This window comes from Protopterus annectens, chromosome 10.part0, assembly GCF_019279795.1.
Source record: "Protopterus annectens isolate FY-2018-M chromosome 10.part0, PAN1.0, whole genome shotgun sequence".
Classification (NCBI taxonomy): Eukaryota; Metazoa; Chordata; order Ceratodontiformes; family Protopteridae; genus Protopterus; species Protopterus annectens.
Genome location: NC_056744.1, coordinates 1,319,765,754 through 1,319,778,450, shown reverse-complemented (window position 1 = coordinate 1,319,778,450; position 12,697 = coordinate 1,319,765,754).

The window sequence follows — 12,697 nt, the reverse complement described above, 5'->3', positions numbered from 1 at the left end:
ATTCTGGATTTGACATAGCTTTGTATGTCAGGCATAGATCGCCTTGAAGTAGGCGGTATGCAACTGAGTAGAGCTGGAGATTTTTTAAACGAGCAGCATATGGCATTTGTTTGAGACCCTTGATCCTCTTGGTGAGATACTTTTGGGGTCCTTCTAATTGCTCCAGGTGTCGGGTAAGGTACATCCCAAAAGGGGCATTGTATTCTATGATGGTCCTGATGAAGGATGAATAAAGGGGCACGATTACCTCTCTTGATCTAGATGTGAAACCCTTTGTGATGAGGTGGGCTATGTAGAAGGTCTTTCTAACCACTTTGGCAATATGGTTTTCAAAGGAGTAAAATACCCTTGTCAGTTTCAAACCTCACACCTTGGACTCACTAGTCTGCATGATGTACCACTAAGCCACAGCAGATACTGCTTACCTTCTAGAGAGCTTTGCTCTATCAATAAACTCCTACTAACGGATAGATATTGTGTAAATTAAAATTCTTTTCCCCAATATACTGTATGTACAGTGAAAGGAAATGTGCAAGGCCAAACAGCAGTTTTCAAAATAATATACTTGCTTTGCAAGAACAGTTATGTTCAGCTTAAATATTAATAACTTATAGCTGTGGGCAATACTGTAAATGCATCCTGTTATAGAAAAAAAGGAAGTTGACTTTATTGGCTTTCAGATGCAGAAATAAATAAATAAATAAAATGCAGACAGGTCAAGTGAGGCAAAGATGATGTGGAGAGACTTTTGTGAAGTCTTCAGAACGGCGAGAACCAAAAAAGGGCATGAAATAACCTTGGACTTTTTCATGATACAGACAGAAACCAAAAGAACAAGTCACAAGGACATTAAAAATAACATTGGTTAAAAAGAGTATATAAACTGGACAGTATGTTTCATTCAGGGGTGACATCTTAGACTAAGTGTGCCTTAGTCTATTCATCTGTCTAGCTGTGTTATAATAGAATTGAAATAGCTCTGACAGAATTAACTGTTTGGCAAGAATTTGTTCTGAGACAAATAAAGTATAACAGATACAGTAGTACGGAGTTTGTCTGGTCTACTTTTGGACATTTACTTCAGTGGTGAGCCTTGGCCAGTGACTGTGACCATATATCTGTTACCAGCAGTTAATATTACAGAGGGATCCCTACTAGACTGACAGTTCCAGTGCTTTAACAGAGAAACAGTTCCAGTTCCAGTACTTCGTTGGTGGACACAGAGCACTGCCGTGGAAGCTGTCCTGCATTGGACCACCTACAATTCATCTGTAGAGAAACACCGTCCTTTTCCAGATTGACTTCAGCCTAATCACCTGCTTGTCTTCTGCATAAATTATGGTACTTTCTTCACAGTTATAACATGGATGCAATTACAAACAGTTAACTTTACAGTGCCCACATATTGTATATATAAATTTACATGGTTTGAACCTTCTGTGTCAGACATAAAATGTAAATCTGAAATGTTTGATGTTCAGACACTAGATAACAGTTGTGTTTGTAAATATATAAATGCCTATAATCCAAACATAAAATGTACATGTGGAAGTAACTTTCCTAACTTCTGTCTATTTTGTCACAGGAGTCTAGTATGTAAGCCATAAGATATATCCTATTCTGATAATCTGTTTGATTCTAGCCTTGTTAGTTCTTTACATATACAACAGTTAAATGTACCTTCTGCAGTCACCTAAATCTCATACAGTACAAGTGTATGTAATTATTGTTAGTAATGTATTAATGTATAGACTACATAGCACAAAGCAACAGACTCAACATAGCATTCAGACTTTACATAATGATATCTCTGGTTTAACTTTACAGTCAGATAGAGCCCAACAACATTTACTAAGGGCACAAACTACAGAGGTTAATCTGACAAAAATGTTAGAAGTCCATCAAGGTTTACATTGGGCAGGGTTCAGCAGAAATGACAGTTATTTCTCCTGCTAATATATCTCAGTAGTCTTGTTTATTACAGACTCTCACTCAGTGGCAAGACAAAAAAAAAACTGTTTCAATATGTTGGCATTTAAACAATGGTTGACATACACTGGGCCAGATTCAGGAAGGCTTACACGGAGTTCAAGAGTAGTGTAAGCCTCCGTGTAAGCCTCCCGATTCAGGTACAGCCCAAACCTCCGTGTAAGAGACAGCCAACACGTCTCTTACACGGACTGGGCGTGGAAATGCTCAATACCTCATTTGCAGCTCAAAGATATGCAAATGAGGTATTTGAGCGATCCATGAAGCTGAAACCAGTCCGTGTAATGGACGTGTTAGCTGCAGAAATGTACTCAGCTGACAACTGAGTACATTTCTGCAAAATCTAAAACGGAGCTATGTCAGCTCCAAATAAAGGGTGCATATGTTTCATTAAGCATGCCAATGGCCAAATATGTGGCCATTGGCATGAAAAAGTGTTGCAAAAATATGTTATATAACTTTTTTTTTTCCGTGGGATTATGATGTGTAACTGCAGCGCACACCCGCGCAAACGGGGTGCGCTACCTAAAACTGAAAACCGAAGCTTATAAGCCCACAATTGTGGGATTTATGTATTACATGGAATGTCAATGGAGGGAAATGCAGACCAAAAACAATATGGCCTCCGTTTAGTGGTTGTCAAGGGGGGGGAAGCTCCGTGTAAGACATGTAACTAAGCATTACTAGGCAATCCTATGTAAATGAGGGTTACAATACTGAATCATACTGCCACATAGGTAATGAGCACTTTCTGAGTAGTGTAAGAGTTAGAGAAGGGGGAGGAACAGAGTAAGAGGTAGGTGACATCACGGGGGGGAAGGATAGAAACAAATGTACCAGATTGGAGGGCAATGTAAGGTGACAGATGACAGACAGACATCAGGGAGGGAGGTGTGTCTCAACAGAACACTAGGAAAGTCAAGAAATTGAAGGTTTACGCTATCCCTACACTCAAAGTTTCTTGATATACGTGCATGCGCGCGTGTGCACACGTGTAAGGCAGGTTCAACATGTGGGAGCGTGTCGCAAGCCGTTTACAACGGCTTGCGTGGGCGTGCATGTGTGGAAGGCAGTGTGCTCGCGTTTTAACATGAATCAGCCTAGTTCACACCGTGTAAGGATGTGTGCGCGCGTTTAACACCGTGTAAGGACGTGTGCGCGCGTTTAAGTAACTGTGAGCGTGCTTAAGCTGGTGTGCACATTGCTCCCCCTGAGGAAACAGAGAGGAAACAAGAAACAACCAAAATACACGGAAACTGCCAGAGGATACTGCTGGAGTTAATTGGTGGAAACAATTGGAAGCAGGCAATTATGCAGGCAGACTAGAAGCCCAACCCAGCACTTAAAACACTGCAAAGAGCAGTGCAGGGTGTTTCTCACAAGAGATACTGCAAGAAAGTAAGCTATCAGAATTGAAAACTGAAAAAAGCTGAACTCAGAGCAGAAATGCTAGGGGCTGCCATAGCTGTTATAATCAGGCAAAGGTGAATTGCTGAGGGTGGTGACAATGCAGATGCTGTCAGACAACCCAGAGTGAGGAGAAGGAGAAGAGTATACAGGCCCAGGGTCACCTACCATGGGTTACATGAGTTGGAGATAGTAGAGCGCTACAGAGTGGACAGAGACCTTCTGCAGCAGATTGTTGAGCTGTGCAGGCCACATCTCACACACAGAACCAACAGAGGGGAACCCATCCCAGTGGAAACCAAGGTATGTGTTGGCCTAAGAATACTAGCAACAGGTACCTTCCAGAGACCAACTGGTGATATGATGTGGATATCACAGGCATCAGCCTCCAGGGTACTGCACCAGTTCCTGGATGCCATGTCAGCACATGTCGGTGATCATATATATGTCTCCAATGACTGTGAGGTTGTGGCCAGCAATATGCGTCTCTTCCAGCAAATAGCGGGATACCCTGAGGTTCTGGGTGCAATAGACTGCACGCACGTATGCATCAAAGCACCAGCTGGTGAGCGGGGTAGAGCCTACATTAACCGCAAGGGATACCCCTCCATCAACTGCCAGGTCGTGTGTGATGCCCAGGGCATAATAATGAATGTGTGTGCTGGCTGCCCTGGGAGCTACCACGATTCCCACATCTGGCATCTGATGCAGCTGTACCAATCATTTGCCAGTGGGGACTTCCCACACGGACACCTAGTGGGGGATGCAGGTTATGCACTTGAGCCGTGGCTGATGACACCAATCAGAAATGCACACACACCTGAACAGGAACGCCATAATGAGGCACACGCACAAACACGTAATGTCATAGAGCATGTGTTTGGGCTGCTCAAGTCACGGTTCCGGTGTCTGGACACATCTGGTGGAGCCTTGCAGTACACACCAACTACATGTACCCAAATGGTCATGATATGTGCTATGCTACATAATATGATCCTGCGGAAACAGCTGCAGCAGGACCAGCACAGGGCTGGGCCTAACATCCCCCCACCATTGCCAAGGCCACCACAGGCAGAGGGTGACTCGGAGGAGGAGCAACCTGACCTTGTCCCAGTAGGCAGAAGGAGGTGTGCCCAGTATGCCCTGGCCTTGGCAAAGAGGCAACGCATAGCACATACACTTGGTCAGTAGGAACACTGGGACTGATACCTGCTCTGACTCACTCATATAGTAACAGGGATGCCTAACATGACACAACCTGCTTCCAAACATGTACAGGGAGTGTAGTATGTGCATCCGACAGAGGCAGCCCTGCAGCACCACCTGAGGCATGAATGCCATGTGTTAAGTAATGTAATACCATGTACCATATGCACACCTGAGGACCCGACTAACATCCACCCTCACCAATCATAAACCACAAAAAACACAAACCTACCTCATAGGTACCACAAGGGATAGGAACCTAGATGTAATGCTACCCAGTGCCAGAAGTATAAATGCGTGCAGTGTAAACGCACACAGTATAGAGAATGTAGATATCAGTGCTGTAATAGAAAACAGGGTCAAAGCCCACATCAGCACCCTGACACTACCAGGTCACACCTCATACAGTGATATACATGTGCAAAAACATGGAACAAGCTACAAAATGAGGGTGACTAGTAATAAATGGCATGGCTAACCACACACCCATGTTGGTACCACAACAAGAAGCAACATGGATTACCCATGGTCAAATACCAATGGCTAAAACTGACTACTACTATATAGCTTGCTGCAGACCACTGTACTAATAGCAGGAACTGCCCCAGGCCTACTCTGGCAACGTGAGTGTCAAACGAAATATTACTGTCAACCCGGGTGCCCAGGTCCCTGATAATCTCTTCTGTGCTTAGAGGATTGCCACCTAGATGGGAACTAGGGGTAACCCTGTTGTTCCCGAAGGGTATGACTATGCATTGTTTAGCGTTTAACGTAAAGCCATGGCTCTGGCACCAGTTATCCGTGTCTATGAGACCCTTCTGAAGGATGTCTGTGTCAGATGGGTTTCCAACTACGGTTCCCAGTTTGCAGTCATCTTCAAACTTTGTCAGCCATAATCCTCCTGTGTTTGCTTGTACTTCTGAAAAGTAGATGCTGAACAAAAGTGGGCCCAGGACTGAGCCCTGTGGGACACCACTTGTGACAGTTTTGGAGTGTGACATGGCACCAGCAACTTTGACCCTGTGTGTTCTGTCACTTAGCCAGTTTGCAACCCATCCTGTGATGTATGGGTTCACATTTAAGCTGGTGATGTTTTCAATGATACCCGAGTGGGGTATTTTGTCGAAAGCCTTTGCCAGGTCAAGGTAGGCTGTGTGGACTGCCTTGCCCACGTCAATGGCCTGGGTGACTGTCTTGAAAAAGTCAACCAAGTTTAAAAGGTATGATCTGCCCTTGACAAAGCAAAACTGAATTGGATCCAACGTCTGCAAGTCCCCTATGTCTTCATTTATTATTCCCATTATGATCCTCTCCATAGCTTAGCAGACCAGGCTTGTCAAGCTGATGGGATGGTAGTTTCCGGGGTTGGTGGAGGCACCTCCTTTGTGAAGTGGATCCACCATTGCTGTATGCCACTCCTTGGGCACATATCCCGAGGTGAGGCTAAGATTAAACAGCTGCCCTAACTGTGAATTTAATTCCTCATAGAGTTCATGGAGCACACAACCGGGGACACCATCTGGTCCCATGGATAAAGTGTTTCTCGCCTTGGATAGAGCAGTTCTCACCCCAGGATTTGAGATGTTTGGGGGGCTACAATCCTCTGGTATAGATACCCCTCTAGATGGGGGGGGGGGAGAAATCCGCACTGAACCTGTCAGCCAGTACGTTGGCAATGTCTGTAGGTTCAGTGATATTTACATCATTCCGAACTAATTCTGAGCATATCTGGGAGTTCCCTCCCAGGTGTCAAACATAGGTAGAAAAGGCCTCATGATTGTCCCTTGAGTCCTGAGTGGGTTTACTCTCAAAACTTGCCTTGGATGATTGTATGGGGGAACCCAGTGTTTTACTCATAATGAGCAGGGGTGTCTTCCCTTCTACGGATTTCGCTCTATCTTGTAGTAGCTCCTTCCTTTTGTTGTAGAGCTTGTTTAGGGCTGGGGTCCACCAGACTGGATGCTTGCCTGTGGTACAAAGAGTCTTTGTTTTGTTTGGGATTGCCTGATCCATGCAGTCCTGGAGGTGCTGGTAGAAGGCATTTGTAAGTGATACAGCGGCTTGGGTAATGGTGTCCGCTGGCTTGGGGGCCTTGAAAGAGACCACACCAGTCTTTAGAAATGTGAAGTCGGCTTTTGAGAAGGTCTTCACTGTTTGTTTTTCTATCTGGGGTGGGGGTGGGATGTGGACTCCCACTGAGATTAGTTCATGATCTGATCTCACCAATGATGGGTATACTTCTGGTGTTGAACAGTGTGACCCCATGTTCGTGATGATGAGTTCTAGTATGTTGTCTCCACTTGTGGTGATGGTGACTAGTTGTTCCATGTCATTTGAGTGTATGAACTCTTGGAACCTTTGGGTTAGAGTGTTGGGGCTTGAGTAGTGATCCCAGTCTATATTTGGATAGTTGGAATCACCCAGTATGATGGTGTTCGGAGATACATTTATCCCCTCCAGTGTTTTCAGGACAGCTGTGTGAGGTACCTGAGTTTGAGAGGGTGGCATGTAACATGCTACAAACTGCAGAGCAGTCTTGCCTACGGTTACTTGCACCTGGATGGTCTCCGATGCATCGTGTGTTGCCACCATCCTTGAGGTGAGGGTGTCCTTGATGAATATGGACACCCACCCTCCTTTCTTGGTGTTATCCGGACTTTGGTGCCGGAACGCATGATATGAGGTAACACCCGAGAGTGCCGGGGTGCTGTCAGAAGCCGTGAACCAGGTTCCAGGCACAGCACATACATCAATGTTCTACATACTGAGAAGGGCATCGAGTGTGTGCAGCTTGAGGTTGAGACTTCTGGCATTGAGCAGCATTACCCTTAGTGTTTTTCCTTTTCTGTGTTCTAGGGTGGTAGGTGTAGAATCTGATTCTTGCATAAAAAAGGCACAATGGGGGTGGCAAGAGCCTCAGCCAAAATCCGGAAGCCCAGGGGTGACAGGTGCAAGCCATCCCTTGCAAATCAGCGTGGCCTGTCCAGCATGTCATCCCAGGCAGACAGACATTGGACCCCCTTTGAATGACACCATAGTTTAAGCAAATTATTACAGCTGATCATCTTGTCTCTGTTTATGTGGCATCATACTTGGTGAAGGTAGGATACTGCTCAAGGTCAGGGTCATACCTGCCTGGCCTACATAATCAGAGAGATCCTCTATGTCTCTTTCCATGTAGTCCAGGGAGGTACATCTCAGGTCGTTCACACCAGCATGGATAATGACTGAGTCAGGCTTGCACTTGCAGTTGAGTGACCTGAGTGCTTGCATTATGTGGTGGATTCCAGTGCCCGATAGGCAGCTTACTGTGACCTCCTCCGTACTCAATCTGGTGAGCGGGACGTCAGTGTGTCTGACTATGGAGTCACCTATGACAAGTGTGCCTGGCATTGTGTTTGGCCTTAAGGGCTATGACTGTTTGGCACACTGACTCTGTGGTCTATGTGTTGCATGTGCTGTGCCCTGTGGAGGCAGCTGTGTGGGTGTCTGTTGTGGTGGCCGCTGCTGTTTTTGTAGAATTCTGATCAGAGCCTCCGAGTACGTCTTTGTGTGTCTATGTGTATGATTTTAAGTTGTGATAGTGCTATGTGAGACTGGGTTTGAGATGTGTGTGGTTACCTTCACCTTCTCTCTGGTCTTGCTAGTCCTATGTTGAGAGAGCTCAGCCTCCACTTTGGCTATATAGTTGCATCTCTCACATGTATGTGTGTTTTATGGGAGAAGGAGAGGGTTGTCAGTGTACATGAGGCAATTGTAACATTGCCTCAATATTCCCAGGTTCACCAGCTGAACAGGAGAGGACACTAGCAACTGATCCCTAGACATGCTAGAAGGAATAGACAAAACAATGTTGGAATACAGGGAGATATCAAGCCCCCCAAACCACATCATAGTGCTTGACTGACAATACCTACACATACACCATAGTTTCATAGTTACATACACAATAACCAAACGGACAGTCCTCCACAGCCAAGCAAGCAAAATAAATCCACCGGAACCACGATGAAATCCAAATAGTTTAATAAAAATCCACAAAGCTTAGTTGGTTAAGCGCTTTCACTCGTCAAGCGAGTTTCATCAGAACATTGATTAGATGCGCCTGTGGTCAATTTATATAAAAAATGGCGCCAAAACAGCATCAATACATGTAAACTTTAAAAATATATACTTTAAAATACATATATAAATAGATTCATCGATTTGTGAGTACTATAAGCTTGCTAAAATATTGTAAAACTGTTAAATGTTCCCATATTTCAGTTGTGAGTTAATATGGCGTGGCATTTTGTAATTTTTTGTGCTTACTCAAACTTGTGAAGATATATCCGAATGGCTGAAGTTTGTTAATTATTCAGTGTCAGCAATGATTTTATTGACAGAAAGTCATTTATTCCTGGGGCTGTATTGGCATTTGTTAGTACCTGCCAATAGAGCTCCCTGTACGCTAAATAATTTTTGATGTTTCCTCCCCTGGGATTTCTCTTAATAACTTCTATAATGGCAAACTTGAACTTGTGTTCTGCACCTTTTTCCTCCGTATGCCTTGCTAAGGCATTCTTTGCATCCTTCTTTTTTATGCAATATAAATGAGAGTAAATTCTTTGTCTAAACTCTCTCTCGGTCTTCCCTATATAAAATGAGGGACAGGCCGAACAAATAGCTATGTACACTATCATCTTTGTCCTACAGTTACCTTTAGATGCATAAATCTTGTTCCTATTGTAATTCTGTAATATAATGGGACTATTTTCATATATGTTGGAGCATTGGTTACAAAAACCACATCTACTTGTATGTATATCATCAGCTCCTTTCTTGGAACTAATGTTTAACTCCAACAAGCTTTTAATGTTCTTGCCCATTTTATTGATAAAACGTGGAGTTGTACCTACTATATCAGCTACTTCTTTTTCATCTCTTAAAAGGTGCCAGTTCTTATACATTATGTTCTTAATAATACGACTAAATGGCCCATATTCTATGATACAGGCTCTGTTAAAGTCCAGTTGTCCATTAGTCCCTGAGGCTCCAATATCATTAGAATTGATATCTGATGAACTGAAAAATTCTGACACCTGCTTGTGGGGATCATTAATAGCTGAGATGTTATTGCTCCCCAACAATGATGTATATCTACTCCCCCTCTGACTAATAACGTACTTGGAAATATCCTTCATAGTTTCTGATTCATAACCCCTTTCCAAAAATAAAGCTGTAATAAAGTCAATTTCAGAAATAGTGTCTGCTAACTCAGATGTCATACGAATGGCCCTAATACACTGGCCTTTGTATATATTCCTTTTTACATTAATGGGATGGAAGCTACTATAATCCAAATACAAATTTGTGAAGGTGGGTTTTCTAAAAATTCTAGATTTCAAACACCCGTTTTCAACGCTTACTAAAGTATCTAAATATGGCACCCCTATTTCATTATATTCAGATGTGAATTTCAAAAATTCACTACTGGAATTGATGTATTCCAAGAATTCTGAGAAACTAGAGGTGTCCCCTTTCCATAAAATGTATAAATCATCTAAGAATCGGGAGTAGTAGGCTATAGAATAATAATATGGACTGTTGAAAATAGTCGTTTCCTCCCAATCTAACATGACCAGGTTTGCGAATATGGGTGCGCAAGCCGCACCCATAGCCACACCCCTGGTTTGTTTGTACATTTCCCCTTCAAAATAGATGAAGTTATTTTGCAGAACAATACTCATCAGTTCTACCAATAGGGAAATCCGATCCCAAGTTAGTTCAGTATGTTTCCTCAGACTTCTTTTGAAGGCTTCTAATCCTTCATCTATAGGTATACTACTGAACAGGTCAATAACATCCACTGTTCCAAATATAATGTTCCTGTAGTCCATATTTGTAGGGAAATTTTTTAGGAATTCCCATGAGTCTTTCACTAAGTGCTTAACCCTCATGTATATAGATTTTAATAGAGTATCAATAACCACACCTATAGGGAAAGTTTTAGATTTGCTTCCAGAAATTATGGGGCGAAATGGAGGATTCTGAATATTTTTATGTACCTTTGGAATCCCTACTATGGTAGCCAAAATAGGGTGCTCTACCAACATGTATTTGTAAAGATCTTCAGTTATTCTCTGATCCAAAAAATATTCTTCAAGGTACAAATCTATTCTTCTGTAGGCAATGTTTAGCTCATTAAGAGAAATGGTGTTATAGTTGCCCGAGTTGTGCAAAATGTCAAAGATGACAGCATTATATGTAGTAGTGTCGTAAAAAACGACTCCTCCGCCCTTATGTACATTCTATAGTTTCATAGTGTCATAGTTTACTACTAGGCTATCTGCCCTAGTGCATGTATAAGCCTAGCCATAGTGAATTGGCTATTGCCACCCCTTATAGTGGTAATAAGTGTACAGAATAGATTCCGAATATTGTGCCTCTGACTTAGTAGTGACACATTATGACCCCCTTACGTAATTGAATAACATGACTGTGCCTCTGTCTAGTCTGTGCCTCTGTCTCATATGCAGTTGTCCAGATGTCTCTTGAAGTGAGTCAGTGAGGGACTCTATCTAACATGAACTGGGATACTCTGCTAGAGTGTGAGATGCCTCTGAGTTATGACTCTGTCCCTCCAGCATGTCCTATACATGTATGTGCTGAGGTTCAAATCTTCAGCTCTCATGGTTCTGGTGGTTTTGGATTGCTTGCAGTGGAGCATGTCCACCAAATCCTGATTGGACATGGTCTTGTATGTCAGGAATAGGTCACCTGTAAGTATGCGGTATGACACTGAATAAAGCTGGATTTCCTCTATTCTGGAAGCACATGACATGTGTTGTAGACCCCTGATCTTCATGGTAAGGTACTTTTGGGGTCTCTCCAGCTGTTACAAGTGCTGGGTGAGGTACATACCAAATGGGGCTTTGTATTCAATCATGGGCCTGACAAGGGAGAAGTATAGTGGTACAATGACCTCCTATGATCTGGATGGAAAACCCTCCATGATAAGGTGGGCAAGATAGAAAGTCTTTCTAACCACTTTGGCAACATGGGTGTCAAACGAGATGTCACTATCTACATGTGTCCCCGGGTGTCTGATTTGTTTTCTGTGCTCAGTGGGTTGCTGTCTATGTATTGATCTGTGGGTACTTTGTTCCTCCCAAAGGGGATGACTACACATCAGTTGCATTCAGTTTCAGGCCATGCGTCTGGCACCAGCTATCCGCCTTTGTGACAGCATTCTGTAGGATGTGTGTGCCGGCTGATGTATTCACTATGGTGCCTAGGTTGCAGTCATCTGCAAACTTTGTCAGCCACAACCCTCCTATGTTTGCTTTCACATCTGAAAAGTAAATACCAATTAAGAGGGGTCCCAGGACACATCCTTGTGGGACACCACCTGTGACTGGCTTCGAATCTGACAAGGCACCTGCAATGTTGACTTTATGGGTTCTGTTACTTAGCCATTTTGCAACCTATCCTGTGACATATGGTGTTATATGTCAGCTGCTGAGCTTGTCTATGATGCCTGAGTGGGGTATTGTGTCACAGGCCTTAGCCAAGTGCAGGTAGGCTGTGTGGACTGCGTAGCCCTCATCAATGGCCCTACTGACAGTTTCATAGTAGTCAACTAGGTGCAAAAGGCAGGATCTGCCCTGTACAAAGCTGAACTGGGTGGGAACAAGGGTCTGTAGGTCAGCAATGTCTCTGTGTAAGAGCTCCATAATGACTCTTCCCATAGCTTTGCAGACAAGGCTGGTTAAGCTTGTGTGGTGGTAGTTGCCATGGTCTGTGGAGGCATCTCCTTTTTGGAGTGGGACCACTGTTGCCGTACGCCAGTGTTCAGGTACATATCCTGTAGCAAGGCTAAGGTTAAATAGAATTTGTATATACGGGTCCAGCTCCTTCTGGAGTTCACATAGCATGCAACCGGGGATACCAGCAGGTCCCATTGATGCTGTGTACTTGTCTTTGCTGAGTGCGGCTCTCACATGGACATCCAAGATGACAGTGAGGTTACATACAGCTGTGATAACTATCTTCTTTTGGGGGTGAGGGAGGGGTAAATCGCACTGAAGCTGTCCGGAATGTTGCCAATATCTGT